This window comes from Muscardinus avellanarius (assembly GCF_963383645.1).
Source record: "Muscardinus avellanarius genome assembly, chromosome: 2".
Classification (NCBI taxonomy): domain Eukaryota; kingdom Metazoa; phylum Chordata; class Mammalia; order Rodentia; family Gliridae; genus Muscardinus; species Muscardinus avellanarius.
The window spans coordinates 81,533,230-81,557,796 of NC_137787.1; positions in this window are offsets into that span (position 1 = coordinate 81,533,230).

The window sequence follows — 24,567 nt, forward strand, 5'->3', positions numbered from 1 at the left end:
TTACAGAGGTACACCAGGAGGGAACAAACAAAGATGATTGCATAGTTGGATATCTACACCTATTAGAGAAAAACATAAAACAAAGATAGGCCCTCCGGGAGCTATAATGCAATTGGAAAGTAAAATATACATTCTTTCTTCTTTTAAAGTTGATGTATGTAGTTCAGATGATAATTGTATTAGAATTTAGGAGAAAGAAATTTATTTAGACAAATTGTTCTTAATGCTTGTTTCAGAAACTCCTGGGGCTCACTGAGACTTCAAGGGATTCTTAAGGTCAAAATATTTTGCTAAGAGTGTCAAGATATTATTTTCCTTTTACATTTTCATTCTGAGTATGTGTGACATTTCTCAGAGGCTACATTAGATGAAATGATACCATCATTTAATATCTAATGAAATGTGTGTTTTTATATTTTATGACTCAGAAGGTCTTCTTAATTTAATTATAAAAATAGGACCTATATAAGCAACAGCTCTTTGATTCTCAAATTTTTTAGGAGTCTGGGAATACAAATAGTTTTAGATTTGTACTAAAGTTATAGTCCTGCAACTTTTTAAGTGATCACTAATATAACTATTTCACCTGATGAAGTTTAAAGATTGAGTAACATTATAGGTATTGAGGTACATATGTATATGTACATAGATAGATGATAGATGATAGATAGATAGATAGATAGATAGATAGATACAGTGCATCAGAGCCATAATGGGACTAGATAAACTTGGCATGGAGGCACACACCTATAATCCCAGTACTTGGGGGGCTGAGATAAGAGGATCAAAGTTTGGAGGCCAGAGCATAGTAATCTAGTAAGATTCTGTTTCAAAATTTAAAAAATAAATATATAAAAGACAAAAATGGCTGGAGGGGTAGCTCAGAGGTAGGACCTTCCTGGGTTCAATTGCCAATACCACTTACATACACACACACACACACACACACACACACACACACACATACACACCAACAGATAGTTATTTTATTACATAGTTAAATATACCATTCATACCACAGGGGAGTAACTGGCTAGGAAAAGCAAGGTGCTCTGTGGTTCTTGTAAAGATTGAGGTTTATGCCACAATTATTCAGGCTTTCTTTTTACAGGAAAAAAACACACCAGATTTTGCAAGGGCACTCTGTACTCTTTTCTAGTGTAAATTATATTTCTTCTTTTGAAATAAAGAGTTCAATGGAGGACTATATACAGAATAAAGAAAGTAATAATATGGCAATAAACATTAAGCAGCTCATTATATGAGGAAAGACAGGGGGTAATAAAGGAACTGTTCCAAAATGATGAGCCTACTGTAAAGTCACTATCTCCAATGTATGGGTTTCTTTCTCTCTGATATATAAAATAATTTCTGGCATCTTAATATCAGTTAATGTAGGCCAGGGGAAAATTAGTTTTAGTCTAACTAACAGCAATAAAATGAGAAGAGAGGAGAGGAGAGGAGAGGAAAAGAGGGAAGGGAGGAGAAGAGAGGAGAAGAGAGGCAAAGAGAGAAGAGAAGAGAAGTCAATCATAATCTCAACCAGCTTGAGCTCTTACATTCAAGCTAGATGCCTTCAGGTACTAAATTCAGATCAACAACTTTGAATTGATCTGAAATTATGTTCTTTCCCACTCTCAGATTCCATAATCACACATATAATTCAGGTTTCTTCAGATGTTTATGTACTTCTCTCAAGTTTTAAGTTTTAACTGGTCCCACAGAAGGATATGGGATAATACTCTGATAACAGGCTTGCAGGTGAGGTGAGGTGGCAGGGAAGGAAGGTAAAGAGGCTGGCTGCCCTCTGAGAAGGGCTCTCCCAGGAGAGCTTGTCCTCAAGGGAGGCAGAGCAGCTGCAAAGAGGCAAGCAGGGCTTCGATGCACTGTCATGAACTCTGAAGAGGCATGCTATTGCATCCTACCAGTTCAACACAGGTCACACGCCTACATTCACACAAAAAAGAAGCTAGGAAGTGGAATTTTGCTTTGGTATGAGGAGGTGTGAATAAAAATGTGGGTGTCTTTCAGTAAAGAGTGTTGGGAGTCTAACACAAATGTGATGAAGATTCTCTCCAGGGTGGTTTGGCTTTTTTCAGTATTATGAGTGATGGTATCATCATAAAGATTAAGCATATGACTGTTATCTCTCAGCAATGAAAACCTAAAAATCAAGACTATTCTTATAACTCTGCAATATAGGTATTATTTTTTCCATATACTTTAAGGATAAGAAAATGAATGTAAAGCAGTCTAGTTAGCCTAGTCAATGTTGAATAAATAATAAGTTCCAAAGGACTTGACTCTGCAGTATGCCCTATTTTCTATCATGCAGTATTAGGAAGGGACAATTATATTATTTCAGAAAGGACTCAAATAAGAACAGTAAAAGTGATGGGGATGGGAGGAAAGAAAAGTATTCAACTAGACACATAGGAAATATCTTTCCAAATACATGAAGGTCAGTTTTATGATGCAACCAGCAGAGTCTTTCCCCACACATATTCAGTGCACACACATATAGTTTATTGGAAATAATTGAGAAATGGGTCCTTTTTCCATCCATTTCACTGATCATTAAATGTTAAATGGAGGGAACTCAGAAGTGGAGTGTGCATGTCCCTATTTCTCTGTACTTCATTATGATGTGAGATTACAAGGCATTAGTAAAAGTAGACTAAAAAATGTTAAAATGAAGTCATTTGATAACATTTAAATCATACAAGGTACAAAACTATAGTTGAAATACTGTTCCTACAGATTTAATATCAAGAAAATTTGTCATTTTTTTTCTGAAGACCATTCTTAATAAGATCCTATTGTTGGGATAGTATTCTTTAAATGTACATGTCAATATTGACTGTGTAAAATTGAATATACATCTTTCAAAGTCTAATTGAAGGGGAAAATACTCAAGACAACTGAAATTTTACACAGGTTTTTAAGATTGTTCAAAATTTTGAAAATAAAGGACTAAGAGAAAATCTTGTTGGTATTATTACCTTCACATTGTTCTCAATTCTTCAGTTTCTTCTATGTCCATGCTTTTCATCATATGACTCTGCCTTTCCTCCCATCAGAAGCAGATAACATTTTCTCTAGCCCAGTGATGCCTACCTAAGTGATGTGACTTGCTTTGAAAAGGGAATGTTGGCATTTATGCCAGGATCAAAGGCTTTAAATATATTTGTGCGATTAGATTTGCCTTCTTACCTGTCTGCCTTTTCCCTTGAGGAAAGCATGTTTTGGATAGCTGTTTCTCTAAGGAGAATGAGAGACATGTTGAACAAATATAAACCTTACCCGTAGTTTTGAGCACAGCTCAACAAACCCAATCTAGGCCAATTGAACTCCCATCACATGCAGATGCATAGTTAGAAATACACAATCATTGTATATTACTGAGCTTTTTGGTCATTTATCATCAGTGACTGTAGTTTTATCACCTTGTTTGATGTGTTGCCTCAATCCACAAATAGAATTTTCTTCATAAAACCTCTTGGAAGTGCAGCCATGGCTCTTAACAATAAGCCTAATGACCTACATAGGGCAGGTAGTACTATTATCTTTAATTTACAAGGAGACACTGGAGATGGAGGAAAGTCAAGTGACTTGCCCAAGGGTAATCAATGGTGATATAATTAAAAAATCTTTAGACTCCTAGTTCAATGCACTTTTTTTCTAAATCCTACTATTTGTCAATATTTGCATTAGATACATAGTACAAGAACAAGTTTCTGCACCAAATCAACAGCTGCTGTTAAATCTACACATGCAGCCAAATACTTAGTAGAGTCAAATATGCCTGGCTGCTCTACAGAATGCTGATACCATTCCAAAATTAACTGAATAAGTATAAATGAAGTTATTGAATTTCTCCCACCAGTCTAGCTTTCCTGTTAAGGTAGGACTTTTGAGTGCATCCAAGAACTTATTTAGTTGCAGTCCTCTGGGATCTGCTTATTACATTTAAAAATCATATTGGGAATATAATGCTCTGTTCTCATGTTGTAATAAAATCCTTGTGTTTTTAATCTGTGTGAAAATATTGGGGGTTTTGATTAACCTAACTACAAGACTTCAGCCTACTTTTTCTATCTGATTAGAAATAAGTCATTGGTTCAGATGGTATTTATATTCCAGAAGGAAGGCAACTACTGTTAAGAAGCAGGAAAAATAAAACTATCACTCATTCCAAAGCAGTTCTCTAAAGTCACATGTGCACTCAAACAAAAGCCACTTGGCCTACTTCATTATAATTGCAATAAGCTCCCAAGCTGTAAGAGAGATTTTTCACTCCTGCCTTGAACACTGAGGTGCATTTGTACATAGAGAGGGAAGTACATTGTATTTTCAATGAGAAAATTACACCCATGCCACTCACTGTGCAGTGAAAATTAGAATAAAATTAGAGGTAGTTTAAAGATATTTCAAGAAAAGTTAATATGATGCTCAAATAATATAGTTGTGCTTAATGTCAATCAAGTACATGGCTTATTTTACTCATTTATGTTTTTAAAGGTAAAAAGCCTTCTTAATGCATCTAAAAATAGTTTAGCATCTAGTCATTTGTTTAATTGAAATATAAACATTGTCCTCTCTGAACCAAAATGTTGAGTAACATTTGTTTGTTTAATATTCTGGTGATGAGAAAAAAACAAACTTAGAGTTCTGGTTTATGCAATTCTTTATATGTAAAGGTCAGTAATTTCCTTTGCTTTTTACTATATTAACATTATTATAGGGTAGTTTTTTTTATCTAGAATGGAATTTTCTGGTGTTTCAAAGATATAATACATTGAAATGTATAACAAAAAATTGTGGAATTGAAAAAATGAAATATTCTGTAGGTCTGAATAATGTGTTAAATAGAACAGAGAAATTTCCATTTGGGAATATCTTTTAGAATAATAAACTTTGATACCTTGATTTACTTTGAATAAAATGTTCCAAAGTGAAACTATTCCACCATAAGTTGTAATCATGCTCTTTCTATTATTTGGCTCAAACTCTAAGCAGTGAATATCTTAGTGTCTATGAGCTATTTTTCTGATATTGTTAAAAAAATAAAAGGATGCATATGATAACATTAATTAGACTTAATTTAGGCTTAGATTAAAGATAATAAACATCAGATGACAAATAGTAGATAGATTCCAGGTATAAATTAATATATATATATATATATATATACACATATACATATATATATATAGTACATATATATGGTGATTAAATTATAACTGGAATGGTGATTAAATTATACCTGAAAAAATATATATATTATATAGTAGAAATATTATATAGTAGAAATGTATATGAACAAGCTAAATAAGATGAAGAGCAACTCTCTAAAAATACTAAGAAAGGAAGTCAAGCAGAATCACAGAAAAGAAAGGAAAAAAGAAAATGGGAAGATAACTTATTCTAGAGAAAACATATACCCTTAGGAAGCAGCAGAAAAATTTATGCAAATTAAGTTTAAATCTTCTAGAAATGAAAATCCTTAAGAATATATGATAAGAATAAAATATTATAGCACATCAAAGATAGAACTTACACCCTTAAAAATAATAAATAGGTGATAGTAAGGAGTAAAGTTAGTAACATGGCTAACAGGATTAAGATTACACTTTTAATCAGGAGAAAAAATACAAAGACAACAAATAAAATTTTAGGTAGAAAGGGGAAATGTTGGGAAAGAAAAAAAAATAAAGTTATAAAATCTGGAGAGATTTTGTCTAACACCTATAGAGTGTTTTTTGCAGAAGCCTGGATGAAACCTCACCCTTAATCACAAGGGCCCTTTTCCACACCTGAGATTCCTGAGAAGCCTAGTAAACAAAGGGTCCATTAGGAGGGACAAGATCAGATATCTCCCAACCACCATCCATCCATTGGGAAGGTAAAAGTCCAGATCTCCACTCCAGTCTTGTGTCCCTAGTCACTCCTTACTCTAGGAATTCTATAAAAAAGAGATCCCAAAGACACCCGGGGGGCCTCTCATGCCTCTAGAGTCTCTCATGCTTTCCAGCTTCTCATGTTTTCAAGATGGCCAGAGATTCCTTTGAATGTATATCTTTACTTGAATTAAAACCTCTGCCTTAAAAATAAATAAGAAATCATTTGCAAAGCATAAAATTGGAATGGGAACACATATCTATCATGCTTTAATTCATACCATTTCATACAACCTGTTATCATCAATTGCTTCACATGGTCAAAGGTAAACTCAGCTCCCAAGCCTCAAGTTACCTGGCTTTCAGTATTGCGTGAGTCCTCTGATCACCTGGCCTCTTGAAACATGGGCCCTACTTGGCTTCCTTGAGGCCCCACTTTCCTTGCTTTTCTCTTATTTTTCTAGCAATTACTTCTCATCGTCTTTACTCCCTTCTCATCTTCCCAACATCTAAATGTTCAAGTTCTCAGGGCATTGTCCTTGGTCTCTGATTTACGTATCTCTATGCTCATTCAGGTGATCTCACCTGATTTCATGCCAGTACTTACAACCTTAGTTTTGATGATTCCAAAAAGTACCCCTTGAATACAGAACTTAGTTTTAAACATGAGACCCATACATTAATCTTTCTAGCTGGAATTTCCTTCTCCATCATAAGTCTAAAACCAAACCCTTATATCCACTTTCTTCTTTTAAAGATCATTCAAGCTAATAGCAATTCTGTTTTCTGGTTGTTTAAGCCATAAACTTAAAGTCATTTTTGGTCTTCCTTTCCTCCCTTCCTCTCTTCCTTCTTTCTTCTCTTAGTGATTGAATCTAGGGGGGTGCTACCTCTAAGCTACACCCTCAACACTTTCTTTTTTATTTTTAATTTGAAACAAGGTTTCACTAAGTTACTACATGCTGGCCTGATTCTGTAAATCTCCTGTCTCAGCCTCCCAAGTACTGAGATTACAGGCATGTGCCAATATGTCTGGCTTCTTTCTCTTATATGTCATATCCAATCCACCAATTAGTCCTGTTGACTATACATTCAGAATAAGTAGAGGACATCACCATTGCTCACTACTTCACTGCTACCACCCTGGTCTAAGCCATTATTACCTTTTGCCAGGAATATGGCAATGAATTTAAAATTTGTCTCCTTGCCACAGTGGTAAGTGAATGTCAGTATAAAAATATGAGTCAGAACATATCACTCTAGTGTCAAAACTCTTCAGTATATTTATTTACCCTTTATTTGCATTGAATGCAAAGTCCCTACTAGGACTTTTAAGTCACCTTGTTATCTGGCATACGCATCACCTTTGATGCCATTGTCGATTCCTCTTCCTCTCCATCACTCAGCTCTAGCCAGACAAGACTGACACCTTCACTGGCTCTCAAATATTCCAAAGAGCCTCCTGCCTCTTTTCTACTGTGTCTGCTTTATTCCTAGCACATAATATAATTTTGGGATTATCTTGCATTATAGTGACTATCATGCAAGTTGCTATAATCTTTTATTAATTTTAAACAAACACTTTAAATTTTATTGTCTAAGTTATGGCATCTTAGCTATTTCTTCACATAGAACTGAGAAGCCTTAAGAACATTCTTTCTTAATTCTAATTTCTAACTTTTTTTATTGGTGCATTGTAGTCATACATCTTAGTGGGATAAAAAATGGTAGAAGCATATATGCACACATCACTCATTTAGCCCTTCCCCAGTTTTCTCCCCATTCCCTCCTCCTTCCTTGTTCTCATGTTTGGCTTAGTGGTTGACTTTGATATGTTTGTGAATGTACATCATATACACTAGGGAATTTCCTTCTCACATCCCCCTCAGTTAGGTTGCCTTATTTGTTCATCTGTAATTTCTTCTTCTTCTTGAGTTCCTCCTATGACCCATTTTCTTCTTAGCTTTCACATATTAGGGAAAACATTTGATATCTTATTTTTATGACTGACTAATCCTACTTAGCATAATGTTCTTCACTTCCATTCATTTCCCTGTAAATGGCATAATTATGTTCTTTATGGCTGAGTCAGATCTCATTGTGTACATATCCCATAGTTCTGTAATCCATTTATCTGTTGATAGACATCTTGGCTGGTTCCATAGTTTAGCAATTGTGAATTGTGTGGCTATGAACCTAGATATACATGTATTTGTTTGGTAGCTTGGTTTCCATTTTTTTTGGTAGATACCCAGAAATGGTATTTCTGGATCATATAGTAGGTTCATTCCCATTCTTCTCAGGATCCTCAATAACCCAATAAAAGAAAATGGGCAAGTGAACTAAATAGATACTTCACAAAAGAAGAAATTCAAATGTCCAATAAATGTATAAAAATGTTCAACATCATTACCAATCAGAGAGATGCAAATCAAAACTACCCTGAGATTTCACCTAACTCCAACTAGACTGGCAATCATTCAAAATACAAACAACAACAAATGTTGGTGAAAATGTGGAGAAGTGAGAACTCTAATACATTGTTGGTGGGACTGCAAATTAGTACAACCACTTTGGAAAACAGTATGGAGAATCCTCATCTCTTTTTAAATAAAAAACTTCTACTTGAACAAAATTTTCAAGTTATAATATAGTGACTTTTTTTTTTTACAACTGGGGATTTAACCCAGAGTTGTCCTACCTCTGAGCTACACTCCAGCCCTATTTTATTTTTTATTTTTGAAGCAAAATCTTGCTAAGTTGCTGAAGTTCATGATAAATCGTCACGTCCCTAAGGCTCCGGCCTGCAGAGCCCTGGGAAAGAACACACAAATGCCGAGTCTGTTGATGATGCTTCCTTCCTTTAATGCTCACAGCAAGCAAATATATATCAGTCTCATAACCCCTCCCTTATCACCCCACCAACCCCAAACTTCCCACAGCTAGGGCATGCACATTTCTAACCCTCTCATAGGCGGTGGTAGCACGCCTCTCATGGTGGTAGCACGAGGTGCTGTGTCACTGATCATCCGTAGGGCACCTGATAGGGCTCACTGCACAGGATCAGGGCACCGCCAGCCTCGTGAGCCTCGTGACTTGGCAACATGCCTAGGCGCCATCTTGAGCCACTGCCCCATCCCGGTCTAGCCGAGCGGGCCCTGACAATAAATTACAAGACTGATCTTAATCCTGCAATATTTCTGTCTCATCATGCCAAGAGCTAGGATCACAGGCATGCACTATCACACACACCCAGCTACACAATGACTTACATATATATGTGCAACTTACCCAAGTCAAAATATCAAGTTTTGCCAGGCGTGGTGGCACACGCTTGTAACCCCCGTGCTTGGGAGGCAGAGACAGGAGGATCGCGCAGGTTTGAAGCCAGCCTCACTGGCTTAAGAGACCCTGTTTCCAAATGAAAATTTAAATTAGGTCTGGAAATGTAATCTGGAGGTAGAAGGGTTTCCAGGAACCCCAGTACCACCAAAAAAAAAAAAAAAAATCAAGTTTTTTCTAAAACCTCAAAGGGATCCATTCTGTGTCATACCATCAAGACTCTCCCAAATGTAAACATTATCCTGATTTCTAAGATCAATGATTAGTTGTACCTGTTCTTGAAAATCATGTACAGTCAAAGGAAACATAGAATATATATGTTCTTATGTCTGACTTTTTCCCTTCATTTTATCTGAGATTTACCCATATTATTATACACAATAGTATTTTCTCTAAAATGCCATGCAATAATTTTTATATATAGTAAACCAGTCCTGAATTTGTCAATCATTATAATATAGGAAACTTATCATAAAGTCATGCATTTATTTTGAAACAAGCAAAGCAACATACACAGAAATGTGAATCCATACATTGACCTACATAGGCAGCCTCTTTGTACCTTTATGACCTTCTTAGCCCAATTTGAGATTCATTTGATGATGGAGTACTACTGCATATGCCAAATTGTATAGTATGATGAAAAGGATAAAACTCATTTAGGGTAGATTTTTGGACCTCCTAGAGGCCAGAAGTAAACTCAAATCTGTTTCACAAAAAAGAGTGAATAGCTAAAGAAGAATATGTAACTTCTCTCTAAATCCAAAGGATCTGTATTGTCAGTCTCTATTGAATTTACCTGAGTGTATTGGTAGCATCCCCAAGTACCACAAAAGTTTCAAGTGCCATCAAATTTGAGGAATCAAAAAGTTCCAGTGCAGAACATCTTACACTATATTGAGGAAGAGTCTTGGAGTCATTTCTTATTCTGTGAACATCTCAAAGGATAATTAAATGTTAGAATATAGAACACTTCTGCTTCTACTATATATTATCTTCCATATAAAAAAAGCCTAAGAAGCTTTGGGCCTTTTTTATTGTTGGGAGAGCAATGTTTGACACTCTCTTTAATTTGGAAGTAATATCTCAATATGAGATTTCCACTGGTTCTTTAGAAACTTCCCTAAGTTAGCAACCTTTTTAATTTCCATGAGACTTAATCTTCTTCACCCTCTGGCATACATGTGCCTTCCTGAAGGCAACTTCAAGAGCTTTTCAAACAGTAAATTGTATCAATATAGTATACCAGACATATGCCACTGATATATGTGGAATGACAAATTGACCAAGGTTGCTGAGTAATAGAATAAAACAAAGAATGAGAGGTAAAACCATCAAGGTATGCCACATCACATCTAGATGAAAGCAAACTCCTTCTGGTGGTCTTTTATAATCAATACAGAGAAAACAACTTTTTCTAAATCAATAGCTATAATAACAGGCTCTGGAGCTTGAGAATATTTATTCCAACTAGAAAAATAGTATCTGGAATAGCATCAAGAATTGAAGTCAAAACCTAATTAAATTTATGATGGCACATTATCATTCTCCAAGACCCATTTGTCTTCTCTACTAACCAAAAAGTATAATCATGTGTGAATGTTTCAAGAGTCTTTGATTATGATACCAATCTCTATGTATTTCCAGAGATGCATATTATTTTCATCTAATCTAAAATATTCATAAGTATATAGCTTGGAAAATTTTTAGAAACAACAAACTCCATGACTTCCTAGTAAATAGAAGAGTTCTAGTATTTCAGAAACTCTTTTATGCTCTCTTCTAGTCTACCAGTCCCAAAGGTAACCACTATTATTGCTATAAACAAAGTTGATTAGTTTTTCTGATTATATAATTTATATAAAAGTAATAATACTATATGTGTTTTTGTATATTGTGTGGTTTACTAGATATTACAACTGTGATATTCATCTAGATTATATGGATTTGTAGACCTTGAATTCCCATTCCTGTGTCATATTTTATTATGAAACTATATTGCATATTATTTAGCAAACCTTCTCTTAATTCTCTTAGTGAGTGTTTGAACTGTTTTTGTTTTTGCCTAATTCAAGTATTGCTGCTGTGAACATTCTCATACATGTCTTTTGAAGAAATGTGATTTCTAGCTCAGAGTGTGTATATATTCAGATTTACTTGATATTGTCAAACTTTTTTCTCAAAGTGGCTATGCCAATTTTTATAATTGTCAGCTATGAATGAGAGTTCTAGTTGCTCCAAAATCTTTGGAAACATTTATTTTCAATCTTTTTTCATTTATTTCTTTTCTAGTATTTGTGTATAGTGCTTCAAAGCACATAGCTTTGAAGCCAGACCTGTTTTGATGTTGGTTCCCTTCTCAAGGCATGTATTTGTTTCTTATAAAGGACAACAACATGAAAGGTTTACTTCGATAATTTAAAAGCTCCTTTTCCATAGGACTTGAACAAAGTTTTTCAATTAGTATTCTGAAACTGAGGAGTCATGCATGTCTTCTAGATGTATTTAGTCCTCTATACCTTGAAGTTAATCTATAATTCATCTGACCCCTTTGATACTCACCATTCTTACTGGCGGGACATGGTGGCACTTTATTTCAATAATCCTAGGGATCAAACCTAGAGCAATGCTCATGCCAGGCAAGCACTTTACCAGAAAATTAGACCATGATAATGGTCATAATCTTTAGGCTGGTACCTAGCAATATACTTCAGGATTTAACTTGAGATCCTTGAAACCAAGAATAAATAATCTCTCATAAATTCTGAATCCAGATTCATAGTGTATATGTCCCATACTGGATCAAAAGGGAATGAATACAACTATCATTATGAAAACAGTTAAACTTTCTTACAAAATATAGCATCATCAACTTCTTTACAATGTTACAAAGTTTCTGCCAGAGTATCTATCATTTACTATCAAACTTATTAGGCATTCAAGAAACAGTGAAAATTGCAAATAATACAAATATAATGAAAAAAAAACATAGGATAAATCATTAATATATTTAGAAATTATAGGAATATTTAAAGCATTATATGAGAGAGGTGAAATCTATAAAGAAATAATCAAATGGATATGATAGATCTAAAAACTACAGCTGTTGAAATAAAACTATTCAATAGATGGATTGAAATGGAAGATTATACAGCAGGAATCAGAATTTGAAAACTGGGAAATAGGTTAATTTTAAGAGGATTAAAAATACTATTTAAGAAGATGTATTACATGTAATTTAAGCTCAAGAAAAGAAGAGAGAATATCAGGATAGAAATGAGTATCTCTTAGAACTACAGTAACATATGCATACCCATGTTCATAGCAGCACAATTTGCGATAGCCAAAATATGGAACCAACATAGGTCTATATCAACAGATGAATGGATTGCAAAATTATGTGAATTACACAGAGTGGAATTCTACTCAGCTATAAAGGAGAAGAAAATGTCATTCGCAAGATCTGGAGACCATTATGTTAAGTGAGATCAGCCAAGCACAGAAAGAGAAGGGACATATTTTTTTTCTCTAATATGCACAGAGTAGGGAGTATTAGGGATACCAGAGGGACTCCAGATAATGAAGGGATAATCTCAACAAATCTAGAATGGAAGGATAGGAGAGGAAGAAGGCTGAGGTTGACTGATGGAAGAGCTGCATTTGAATATGTATAAAAGTATGAATATAGTATGGTTAACCTGGACACTCATTGTTGGGAGGGGAGGAAGGAGAACAGGGGATGGGAGAGAAGGCACTAAGCACAGTCTCATTTTGAATATGCTCCAAATAAAAATAAAATAAAATAAAGAATCTGAGTATCTCTTATAAAATAAAGTCAGAGTCAGGCCTGGTGGCACACACTTGTAATCTCAGTATTTGGAATTTGAAACACAGCAGGTTTATGGCCAGTCTCAGCAACTTGGAGAGGTCCTCCACAACTTACTGAGACCCTGTTTCAAAATAAAAAATAAAATGTTGCTGGGGTTTAGCTCAAATGTAGAATGCCCCTGGGTTCAATGGCAAGTGCCACACAGACACAGACACACAGACACAGACACAGACACAGACACACACACACACACACACACACACACACACACAAGTTGACAAAGTGTGGGAAAATTAACAAAAATCAATGACAACTCAAAAGTCTTGAAGAAAAAGGGGAAAATACATATTATAAAAAAATGAGAAAGAGAGATAAGCATAATTTCTGACTTCATTTTAAACTCTATAAGCCAAAAATCACTTAAAAGGCTTAAAGATATAAAATTTCTTCATACCATCAACAAAAATCCAATTTGTTTTGTTGTTGTAGATTTAAATATGAAGGATAAAATATATAATATTGCTAGAGGATAACAAAGAAATTTATTTTCATGGTATTGAATTAGATGAGCAGTATGAACATTTCCTAAATAGGATTTATGAAGGACAAGATACGGGATTGGAAAAAGCTCTTATAGTTATAACTAACAGAATATTTATCTCTTGATTATATAAATAATGCCTATAAATCTAACAGGAAAGCAGATAATAAATGAAGGATCTAACCAAAAGAATATATCTAAATGGCCTAGAATCCTACAATGTACCTAATTTTATTAGTCATGTAGGAAAAAATTACATCCACAATGTGATACCATATATATCATAAAAAAGTGGAAATATAAAATTTCAGCATGGATATAAATTAATCAATACTTCATACACCACTAATATAAGTGTTAATTGGTTCATTCTTTTTGGAAATCTGTTTGGAAATATCTACTGAAATCACACACACACACACACACACATACACACACACAAATTATGACCTAACAGTTGTACTTATGAAAGACTCCCAACAGAATCTTACCAAAAAATTACTAAAATATGTGCACAAGAAAGGTAACAATATTGATAATAACCAAAAATGGTGAGAACCCATATATTCATAAAGAACAAGTCATAAATTACATTATATTTATACAATTAAAAACTACAGTATAAAATTAAATACTGCATTCAAAATTAAATGCTACAAACCACTGGTACATGAAGTAACCTGAATGAATAGTACAAACATCATGTTTAATAAATGAGACTAGACATAAAAAAATAACAATGTTTGATTCTTTATAGATAAAGTTCAAAATAGAATACTTCATTATATGGAGAGAAAAGTTAGAATTTATGAAGAGGGATTACCATTGGGTGATAAAGACTCAGTATAAAAGAAACTTCTGTGTGCTTATGACATGAACTTGATCTGAATAATACTAACAATGTGTTCACTTATCAATAGCTCATTAAATTACACATTGTATACTAATGATATGTACATTTTCTACTAGCATATCATATTTCAAAATCTAACATGTCTTATTTTAAAATATTAAGGAGAAAGCAAAAATATTTAATGATACTGAGCACCTACTAACTTGTTGAAGTCATATAGAATATAGGCATCCTCAAGCAATTCATGTTCTAAGAATATTTTCTCCCAGCAAAAGTTTCTAACACAAAATTTGTAAAGTTTCTATAAAAGAACAAGTGGTAAATATTTTCGGCCTTTTAAGCCACACAGTCTCTCGCAACTACTCAACTTTACCATTGTAATGAGACAGTAGCAACAGATAATATATAAATAAGTGGATGTCAGTATGTCTCAATAAAACCTTATTTGCAAAAGCAAGTGATGGGTCATGATTTGCTGACTTTTAAGTAACAAACTAAAAAGAATGTGAGGATTTTACTGAAATGCAAAGAAACAACTATATAGTTATTTTATATTACCAATGTTTGGGTGTAATATTTTTTAAAGTCTATGTTTCTTATAAGTATGAAATCATGACTATTAACTTAATTTTCATAAACTATAACTAGAAGGTATAGAAAATATAAATATAAAATATATAAAGAAAATATTTTTACTTCCCATTTCTATAACTTGTTAAAGCAATCTATGCTTTCAGGCAATATCTAAAGGTACTTACATTAGAAACTGATGCAAAAATTCTTCAGTATATATTCATTCATCCTTTGCTTTTGATGGCAATGGTGTTTTTCACTTGGGTCTAATTTATTATGCAGGAGAATTATCAAAGATTTAGTAAATTACTGATAGCTGTTATGATGGTGGAAACAACATACTGTGTAGGTAAGTGCCAATCTACACAAAATATCTTAAAAGCAGAAATAAATTCTGATAGAGATAAATATTTCTTCATCAGACACTCATAAACAAGGAAATCAATCAGAAAAAAAAAACCCGAGAAAATCAATGAATCCAAAATAAATGTGTTCTAATGATGACACCACTGGCCAGCATTCTCTGTAGTGAAATGGAGCTCTCTGGTACATTACTATGTAATGTGATGTGACGTGATACAGGCAGAAAAATGAGGTAATTACCCCTTTTTAGCATTTAGCTGGGATAAAATATTGTTTTCTCCTATGAAGCAATGAAGAGTTTATGAATAATGATAATCAAAAGAGGCATAATACAGACAGTAGCCAGAAAACTGTTGTGAATAGGCTGAAAACAATGTGAGACATGAAGACAATATCTGCATAAATTACCACCAATAATTGTAGTAATGAATTTTATTCTTTTGCTTCCACTAATTTCATTTATTCTCATGTATTACTCATGCCAGTTTTAATTTCCCCTGTAAAATGATCGGTAAAATGACATAACAGAATTTAAACAGATGCACTAACCATTCCCCTGGATATGTATGCATTGCTGGCATGAGGAAGGAGTACTGACGTAGGACTTTAGTGAAAGTTGTTGACCTACCTGAAACTCCCATCAGGTGATTTTAATGCTGACTTTCAGTTTCTGAAGGACAGTTGTAGCTAGAGGTGAGAGGTAATTGTTCCTTGTCACACATTTTCATCCATTTATTGCTTCTTTCTAAAATCACTGGCCTAAAATCAAAACACAGAAGCTCCCAGGAGATATCAAAGCATTTACTATTGAGAATATACAAAACCTAGAAAAACTAGTTACTCCCAAAAGATTAGAAATGAGAAAAATGGCAGAAGATATTTTTACTATTTAGTTCAAAGCGTACATAAGCAGATTGTATCCAGAGGCAGAGAGAGCCTCCTTGGAGCACTGGAACAATTTAAGAGGCATGAAAAGGCCAAGGGCATTTCTCTTACTGGCTGTCTTGCTCACCTCAACTAATGATTTTTACCAATATAATATATGACTTTTAGTTCATTAAGATTTGAGAATCACACTAGATTAGAATTTTAAAAATCTTATCTACTCAAAACACTAAAAGTTGTTGAGTTGAAGTTTATCTTAAACTTTATCAAGATAAATTTCTTAAAGTTTATTTTTCTAATTATGTACATAATTTTGTACTTTTAAATGAAAACTCTTAAGCTAAAATCTAATTTTTTGACTTAAACTCACTGCCACTGACTTGCAATTACTGACCACTTACTAAGTGTCGGGCACTATGCCTAGTAATGTACTTGTATTATTCATTTTAATTCTTTCAACTACTTTATGCATTTGTGGACAAAGAAGGCTGGAGAGTTAAATGTGTTGTTCAAATGGAAGAGAACAGTTTAAATAATGCTATGTCCATGTAAGAAGGTATCAGTACCAATTTCACTAACATGTACGGGAATAAAAATGAATGAGTGGGGCAAGTGGGATGGGATGTAGCAGCAATTGCAACAAATGCTGAGTATGTATGTGCTCTGTAATTCTGATCTTCACTATTATGTATAATTACAATGCAACTATAAAACTGTATTTTTTAAATCAAATCCATCACAGGGGTGGAGCTATATCCCTCAGCACAGACTACTCAAGCCAGACACTGCCTCCATTGGCTAGTCTCTAGGACTTAAATTTATGAGATTGACTGCCACATGTGGGAGCCAATCTCTAATACAGGAAAAGCTCAAGAGAGATTTCTCTACCTTCCAGCTGTTCCAGCTTCTGTATAAGATTGTTTACATGCTGCACACCACTCTGGTCTGATAAAAGCTTTGTAAATTGTTTCAGATAAGTAAAAGGAGTTTTCATGTTTCTGCTTCAAGCTAAGTATTTTGTTTTATTTTCCATTTTCCTTAACCATTCACTTGACTCTCATAACATCCTATTCCCATTGTGGAAGATTTCTAAGAGTAGACACCAAAAGAGATTTTAATAATCCAGGTGTGTTTTAGGCAATTTAGCAGAGAAAGGCATGGTTACTTTACTACTAATAAAATTAAAACACTGAATCCATGAGATTTATCCATAAAAATATTTCTGTAGCTGAGTTTTTTTTTCTCTTTTTGACGAAAAGTAGAGCTTAAATGTTTATTCAATTACATCTCATATTATAATACATATCAAATAATTTTGACCTACTAAGTATTTCAAGATAAAAACTCAGTCATCAGGGACATATGCTATAGTGTCTACTCAGCTGTGGTTTTATCCAATTATTTTTGAAAATGTTGAATATAAATTTTCAAAGAACTAAATTATCTGTCTTATATTTATTTGAAAGCAGATGGTCAAAAGAGAAAAGCATATATAGTCTGTGAAGGTACTGGTGCATGGATAAGTCAAGAAGGAGTTGGAAATCTGAGCTGGATAAATTAATTTAGAAATCTGTATAAAGCTAATGGCCAAAGTTATAATATAGTCAATGAAATTAAAGCAAAACGAGAAATGTAAAGGGAAAAAAACATACGGGCACTTATGGAAAAGTCACAAAGCCACCCTCTAATCTCAACATATTCTCCAAACAAAAAGAGAATATGGTACATACTAGTGTACTTGTCATGCCATTAAACATTCAGATTGATATTAGTTGCTAGGGCAAGAACAAGTAATAATCTTAATAGAATGGAAACATACAAGCTGGGCTTTGTGTCACATGCCTGTAATCCCAGTACTTGGGAGGTTGAGACAAAAGGATCCCAGGATTGCAGCCAGCCTCAGCAACTTAGTAAGGCCTTCAGAAACTTAATATATTATTTCAAAATAAAAAGATAGGTCTAGGGGTGTAAATAAAATAGCTCAGAGGTAGAACACCCAAGGTTAAATAGCCAGTACCACAAAAAGTAAACTAAGATAAAATAAAAAAACAATGGTACCATACAGTGATGCCTAGGGCACAGAGATACTGCTTGATTATATGAGGGACTGTATTCTGAAACTCAAGATTGAGTGATAGTAAATAACTTGTGTATTTGTATGTGAGAACTCGATGTTATGCAGTATCTTAAGTCCAGAAAGTTTCTTCTTGTACAAAAAAAATCAATATCACATCTTTCATGTGGATCTTCTAAGTCTAAACTATTTCAAATATGGTTGAGATTCTTATACATAGGCACAATAGGAAAAAAATAACATTGTCTAATAAAAAGAGCATTTTTAGTGACATTTTAAGAGCAAAACAAAAACAGTGCAGCATATCAAAGAGTGGGTAATGGAGGAGTAGCATGAAAAAAAACTGACAAACTGACAGTAAAAGGCTACTCTGAGTGGAGATTTTGTAGGGAAATTGAGTGATGTGATATAGTGAAAAGTTTGGTTGTCTTTTTTGTTGTTTGTTTTTGTACTGACGATTGAACCAGGGGTATTCTACCTCTGAGCTACACTCAGAGATATTTTGTCTTTTGTTTTGAAACAGGATCTCACTAAGTTGCAGAGGGCCTAAGTTGCTGAAGCTATTTTCAAATCTGTGACCCCCTCTCTCCGCCTCTCAAGTATTAGGATTTCAGGCACTCACCATTCCTCCTGGCTTTTAAATTTTTTTTTAAATTTAAATTTGTTTTAATTTTGCTTTTGTCTCTTTTAATGATGGGAAGTGAAAACTGAGAGGCATTCAGTACTAAAGTTGTAGAAATAGCTCAGATTTCCAGGTATTTCCATCATTAATATTACCATCACATACTTTGAGATCACAATCAGGTCTTGTCAGCAGAGTACGTGGCCTACTTGGTTTGTTTTAACCACTAAAAGGAATCATATGTCAAGAAAATTTTATCAATTTGTGCCAAGTGTCACCTCTGCAGGACTGAGACTTTGCCCTCATTTACCCCTTGACAAAGCTTTAGTATCCTTGTCAGATAGGTTCTTGTTTAATGGAGTTTATTGCCATGCACATCTGTCCTTAAGGAATTTGATGGACACGGTACCATTTTGTTGGAGACCTTGTCTCTACAACCTTGTCTTCTCAGAATCAAAAAAAGGGTCTTGTCCTGAGGCCTTGAAGATAGAAAATATTTAGCTCCACTAAAGCTTCAGCCAAAATTTGAGTCCAATTTGTATCCAAGATTTACGTGCAATGTGCCTCTAATATTTAAGCATATGAAATTATGATGAAAATTAACAAAATAGCAGATTATCCAGACAGAGTCATAGGATAGGAAAACATTGCAGTGTCCAGAAAGAGAAAGGGGCAGGCCTATGTATGTGCAGAATTTGGGACATATGGGCAGGTAGGGAGGAGATACCCATAAATTTAACTGAGAATTTTCATGGTCACTTTTATTGATTCTGTAAACAGCAGTCTGTAAATGCATTTATTTATGTTTTTTCTTTTATTTTTGGTGGTACTGGGGTTCCTGGAAGCCCTTCTACCTCTGGGCTACACTCCCAGACCTATTTTTACTTTTTTTTTTTTTTTTTTTTTGGAAACAGGGTCTCCTAAGCCAGCGTGCGCGGCTGGCTTCGAACCTGTGCGATCCTCCTGTCTCTGCCTCCCAAGTGCGGGGATTACAAGCGTGCGCCACCACACCCGGCTCTATTCATGTTTAAATCAAAGGTAATAAACTTTAAAACAGCCTGTAAGCATTCGATAATTCTTCAAGATGGATATTAGTTTTTGTAAGTTTATGGGGGAAGGAAATCGTAATTTCTGAATTTTTACCACTTACATGGTGAGTTTTTTGTTCTCCTTATACAAACTAATTTGATAATAGTTCCTATTCATTTTTGTACACTGATAACTGCTGTTTATTATCTTCTGTTTTTATAAGTCTTAGTCATACTTGTTCGGGTTGAGGTACTTTTTAAATTCCTTTATGATAATAGAAATGGGTATATTTATTTTCTCACTCTGTAGGACAAGAAATAAAACCAGCTGGTATTATAAGCCAGAGAAAGAAAGACAATACCACCTATTCTCATTTGTGGAAACTATTAAGTCAATTCTATAGAAGAATGGATTGAAAGAATTAAATACTTGTTACTAGGGACTGGGAAGGCCAGGGGGGAGATGAGATGAAAAGAATTTTAACAAGAAGCATGAAAACACAGAGTAGTAGAATTACTTCTGGTTCTTCTGTAGCACAGTAGGATATCCACTGGCCTAAACAATCTATGATGTATTTCAAAATGACTTAGAAGTGTGATGAAATTCCCAACATACAAAAATGAGTAATGTTTAAAGAGATGGAGATGCATTATTATTCTGATTTGATTGATTTGCTGCAATGTGTCCCATAAAGATGCACAAATATTATCTCAGTAAAAAGAAAGCAACAGTTGGTATCTTTCCATATCTGCAATATTTATCACATTGTGACACAGAATTTACCCACTTCAAAATGTTTATTCACTTAAAAATATGAACTTAATGTCTTCTTAATAGAGATGAAACAAGGTCTCTAGTCTTGTGGGATGGAGGTAACAAGAGTGACAACTATACAATACAGTAGAATATAGGGCAGATTATGGGGGTGCTACACAGAAGGTAAACTATGATACAGAGTTCAGAATAAAAAAAGAGTTGTATTGGAGTAGAGTCATTGTGCAGTTATGAGTGGGTCAAGAAAAATCTAAGCAAGACTCGTGAAGAAATTGAATTTGGACTCAGATTGAAGGATGGTGTCTGAGGAAAGGGGATAATGGAGAAAGAATGCACATGAGACACTTTGCTATAACCTTTCCCAAATTCAAATGATGCACATAATAATTTGTGAAATTAAACTAAAGGATTAAATCCTGGGTTACTGATAAAAGAGGGAGATTTTTTAGCAGTTTCTTTTTAAAAGAAGTTTTATAGAAAAACTCTTGGATTTGTACTTCAATGTGATATGTAGGAAAGATAAGGTAAAAAAAACATTCTCAGAAAATGAATGGAATTAAACAGATTTGTCAAAACTGACAATAGAAGAAATGAATCACATGTGCTACGCATAATATATGTGCATTTCTGAGGTGGATTCAGTTTATGTTGTCACTTTCCAAATGAAGAAATCGAGAGAAAGAGATTTGTTATACTGTATTTAGTGGGTCAATGACACAGACAGGAGAAAACACAATTTAAGAATTCCCTTCGTCAAACTAATATATTTCTCTAGTGCCATCAGACATAGTTGGGACAGAGAAACATGACTACCATGAAATTTGTAGAGTGTGGCATTTATTACAGGAATGTGACTCCCAAATTATGGGGGCTTTTGCTAATTCATTCTAGTGTAATGCTCTTACTGAATTAACAGGGCTGGCATATAGGAAGGATAAGTAGATGTTCATAAGGAGTAGCAAGGGATATCTGGAATTCATGTGGACAAAGAAGAACTTCTGTAGAATAACTGGTATCCAAGCCTGTCTCTCACACCCTCAAATGTGATAATGCAGGTGAAATGTACAAGGTGGGTCTCTTTCCTTGTAACTACTCATGCTTCTTATAATTAAAAAGAGCTTAAAAGAAAAGCCAGTGAGATAAAGACATGACTATGGCTTTGCTCCCTTCTTCCAGATCTCAGATATTTTTTTGTTCTGGCTTACTGGGAAGAGCAAAAGAAGGGAATTCTGGAAAATGTAGTTCCAACATACCGAAGTTGAAATAGTAGTCATCATAATCTATTCCTTGACATCTTAGAACTATACCAGACCTACATTAAAACCACACATTTAAACAATTCTTAAAGTTTCACATGAATATAATATATAAATTGGCTTTCATTTAACATGATATAACTATGTTGCATATAAACTAGAACACAGTTACTCTCCACAAAAACATATCAATTTCCTTTATCCATCTCTGGATAATGCTTGTTCTTCTTCTAGCTGAGTCAATCTTTCTTTTTCAATTTAAATAAAGAGGTAATTTAGCAAAGAGCTAATTACCAGGAAGTTAAGGAACTACAAAAACTATTTAGCAAAAAACAACCCAATTTTAAAAATGACAATAGTCCTAAATAAATATTTACTTCCAAAAGAGACATACACGTGGCCAATAGATACATGACAAAATGGTCTCAACATCACTAGTCATCATTAAGGTGTAAATTAAAACCACAATGATATAATACCACTTACCCCAGAAATAACATCTACTATCAAAAATACCTAAAGACAAGGGCTGGGGAAGAAGTGAAGAAAATATGACATTTGGAGTGTTTGTGGAAATGTAAACTAGTGCAGCTTTTATGGAAAATAGAACAGAGGTTCCTCTAAAAGCTAAAAGTAGGACTATCATACAATCCCTTCATCTCACTACTGGGCATATCTCCGATGGAAATTAAATCAGTGTGTCAAAGTGACATCAGCACTTGCATATTCATTGAAGCAGTATTCACAATAGCCAAGAAATGGAAGCAACCTGTATGTCTTGTCACCTGATGAAAGAAGATGTGGTGCATAGACACAATGGAATACTATTCAGTGTTGAAGATGGGAATCCTGTTATTTCCAACAAGAAAGGAATGTGAGATCATTATGTTAAATGAAAAATGTCCAGCACAGAATCACAAGTGCCACATGATCTCAGTCCTACATGGAATTTAAAAGAGTTGCTCTCAGAGAAGTTGGGAGTAGAATGGTGATTACCAAAGGCTGGGAAAAGCAGGAGAGAGGGAGAAGGAAAGGTTATTCAATGGGTATCAAGTGATAGATAGGAGTAAGAAGTTTTAGTGTGTAGTTCCACAGAAAGGTGACCTACAGATAACAATAATGTACTTCATATTTCAAAAGCTAGAAGATATTTCAAATATTGTTACAATAAAAATATCATTTGAAGTAGATATATTTAAATTTACTTAAACATTACCCAATAAACACATATATTTAAACACCAAACAATCAATTTGTACAATTTTATGTATAGGATAAGGGTAAATTTAACTTAACTAAAATTTTTTAAAATAATGAGATTTAAGATTCTTATGTATAGGAAAAAGGTAAATTTAACTTAATTAAAATTCTTAAAAATAATGAAATATAAGTTTTTCTACTATTAATGTGCTCTTTTAGGAGAGAATTTGTTTATGTTTAGATATAACATGCATAGAGAGTAAGGAATTATTGAAAATCCTGGTTGCTATAGCTAATCATATATTTGAGTTAGTATTTATGATTTTTATTTTTTTTTCTTGTCCATTCTACATTCTTCTTGCTCTTACCTGGTTCCTTGTCTAGTGAATGACCACAATCTTCATTTTTTAAAGGTCTGGGTCTTTAACAGTGATGTTTGCATTGCACTGCTGTTGCTGTTTTACTGACTTTTACTCCAAGACAGAAAGGAAATACCTCCAGAGAGCTCCTTCATTCCATGTATTTCATATATGCTCTTCCTCACTATTTTTTTTTTTGGTACTGAAGATTGAACCCAGGGGTATTCTGCCTATACTCCCAGCCCTATTATTTTTTTTTTATTTTGAAAAAGGGTCTCAGTAAATGAACATATGCTGACCTCGAACCTGTGATTCTCCTGTCTCATTCTCCCAAATACTGGTATTATCATTGTATGCCACTGTACCCATTGTTTTTTTATTCTGATTGTATCACTTGAAATTATAATGGATACAACTTAAAATGATGGATTATGCTTATTAATTGTATTTAGGTCACATGCTGCAATGTCCATTTTACTAATATCCATATCTCATATTCCAGATGGGATAGTGAACCAGGCTACCAGATGAAGCGAGAATTCTGAGAAAGTTGAAAGTCTACTACATAAAATAAATTATGAAAAATTCTGTCAATTTAGCTGAACTAATTGACTTTAATATCTAAGTAAGGCTAACTGAGTGTATATTCTGTGCCTGATGATGAAATAATTTCTCTCAAGGTTAATGCATACATAATCTAGATAGTTACACATAGGTTTATTTTTTTCTGCATGTTATTTATCTCTGCTTCTGTTAACTATACCTGTAAAATTCAGATTACATATTAGTATATATTACATCTCTTGAAATTAATTTTGAATATCAGAATTAATCAGCTTACAAAATCAAAAGATAATTCTTAGCTAGGTATGATGGTACTTGTCTATAATCCCAGTACTTGGAAGGCTGAGACATGAGGATCACAAGTTTGTGGCTAGCCCCAGCAATTTAGGAGGCCTTCTACAAC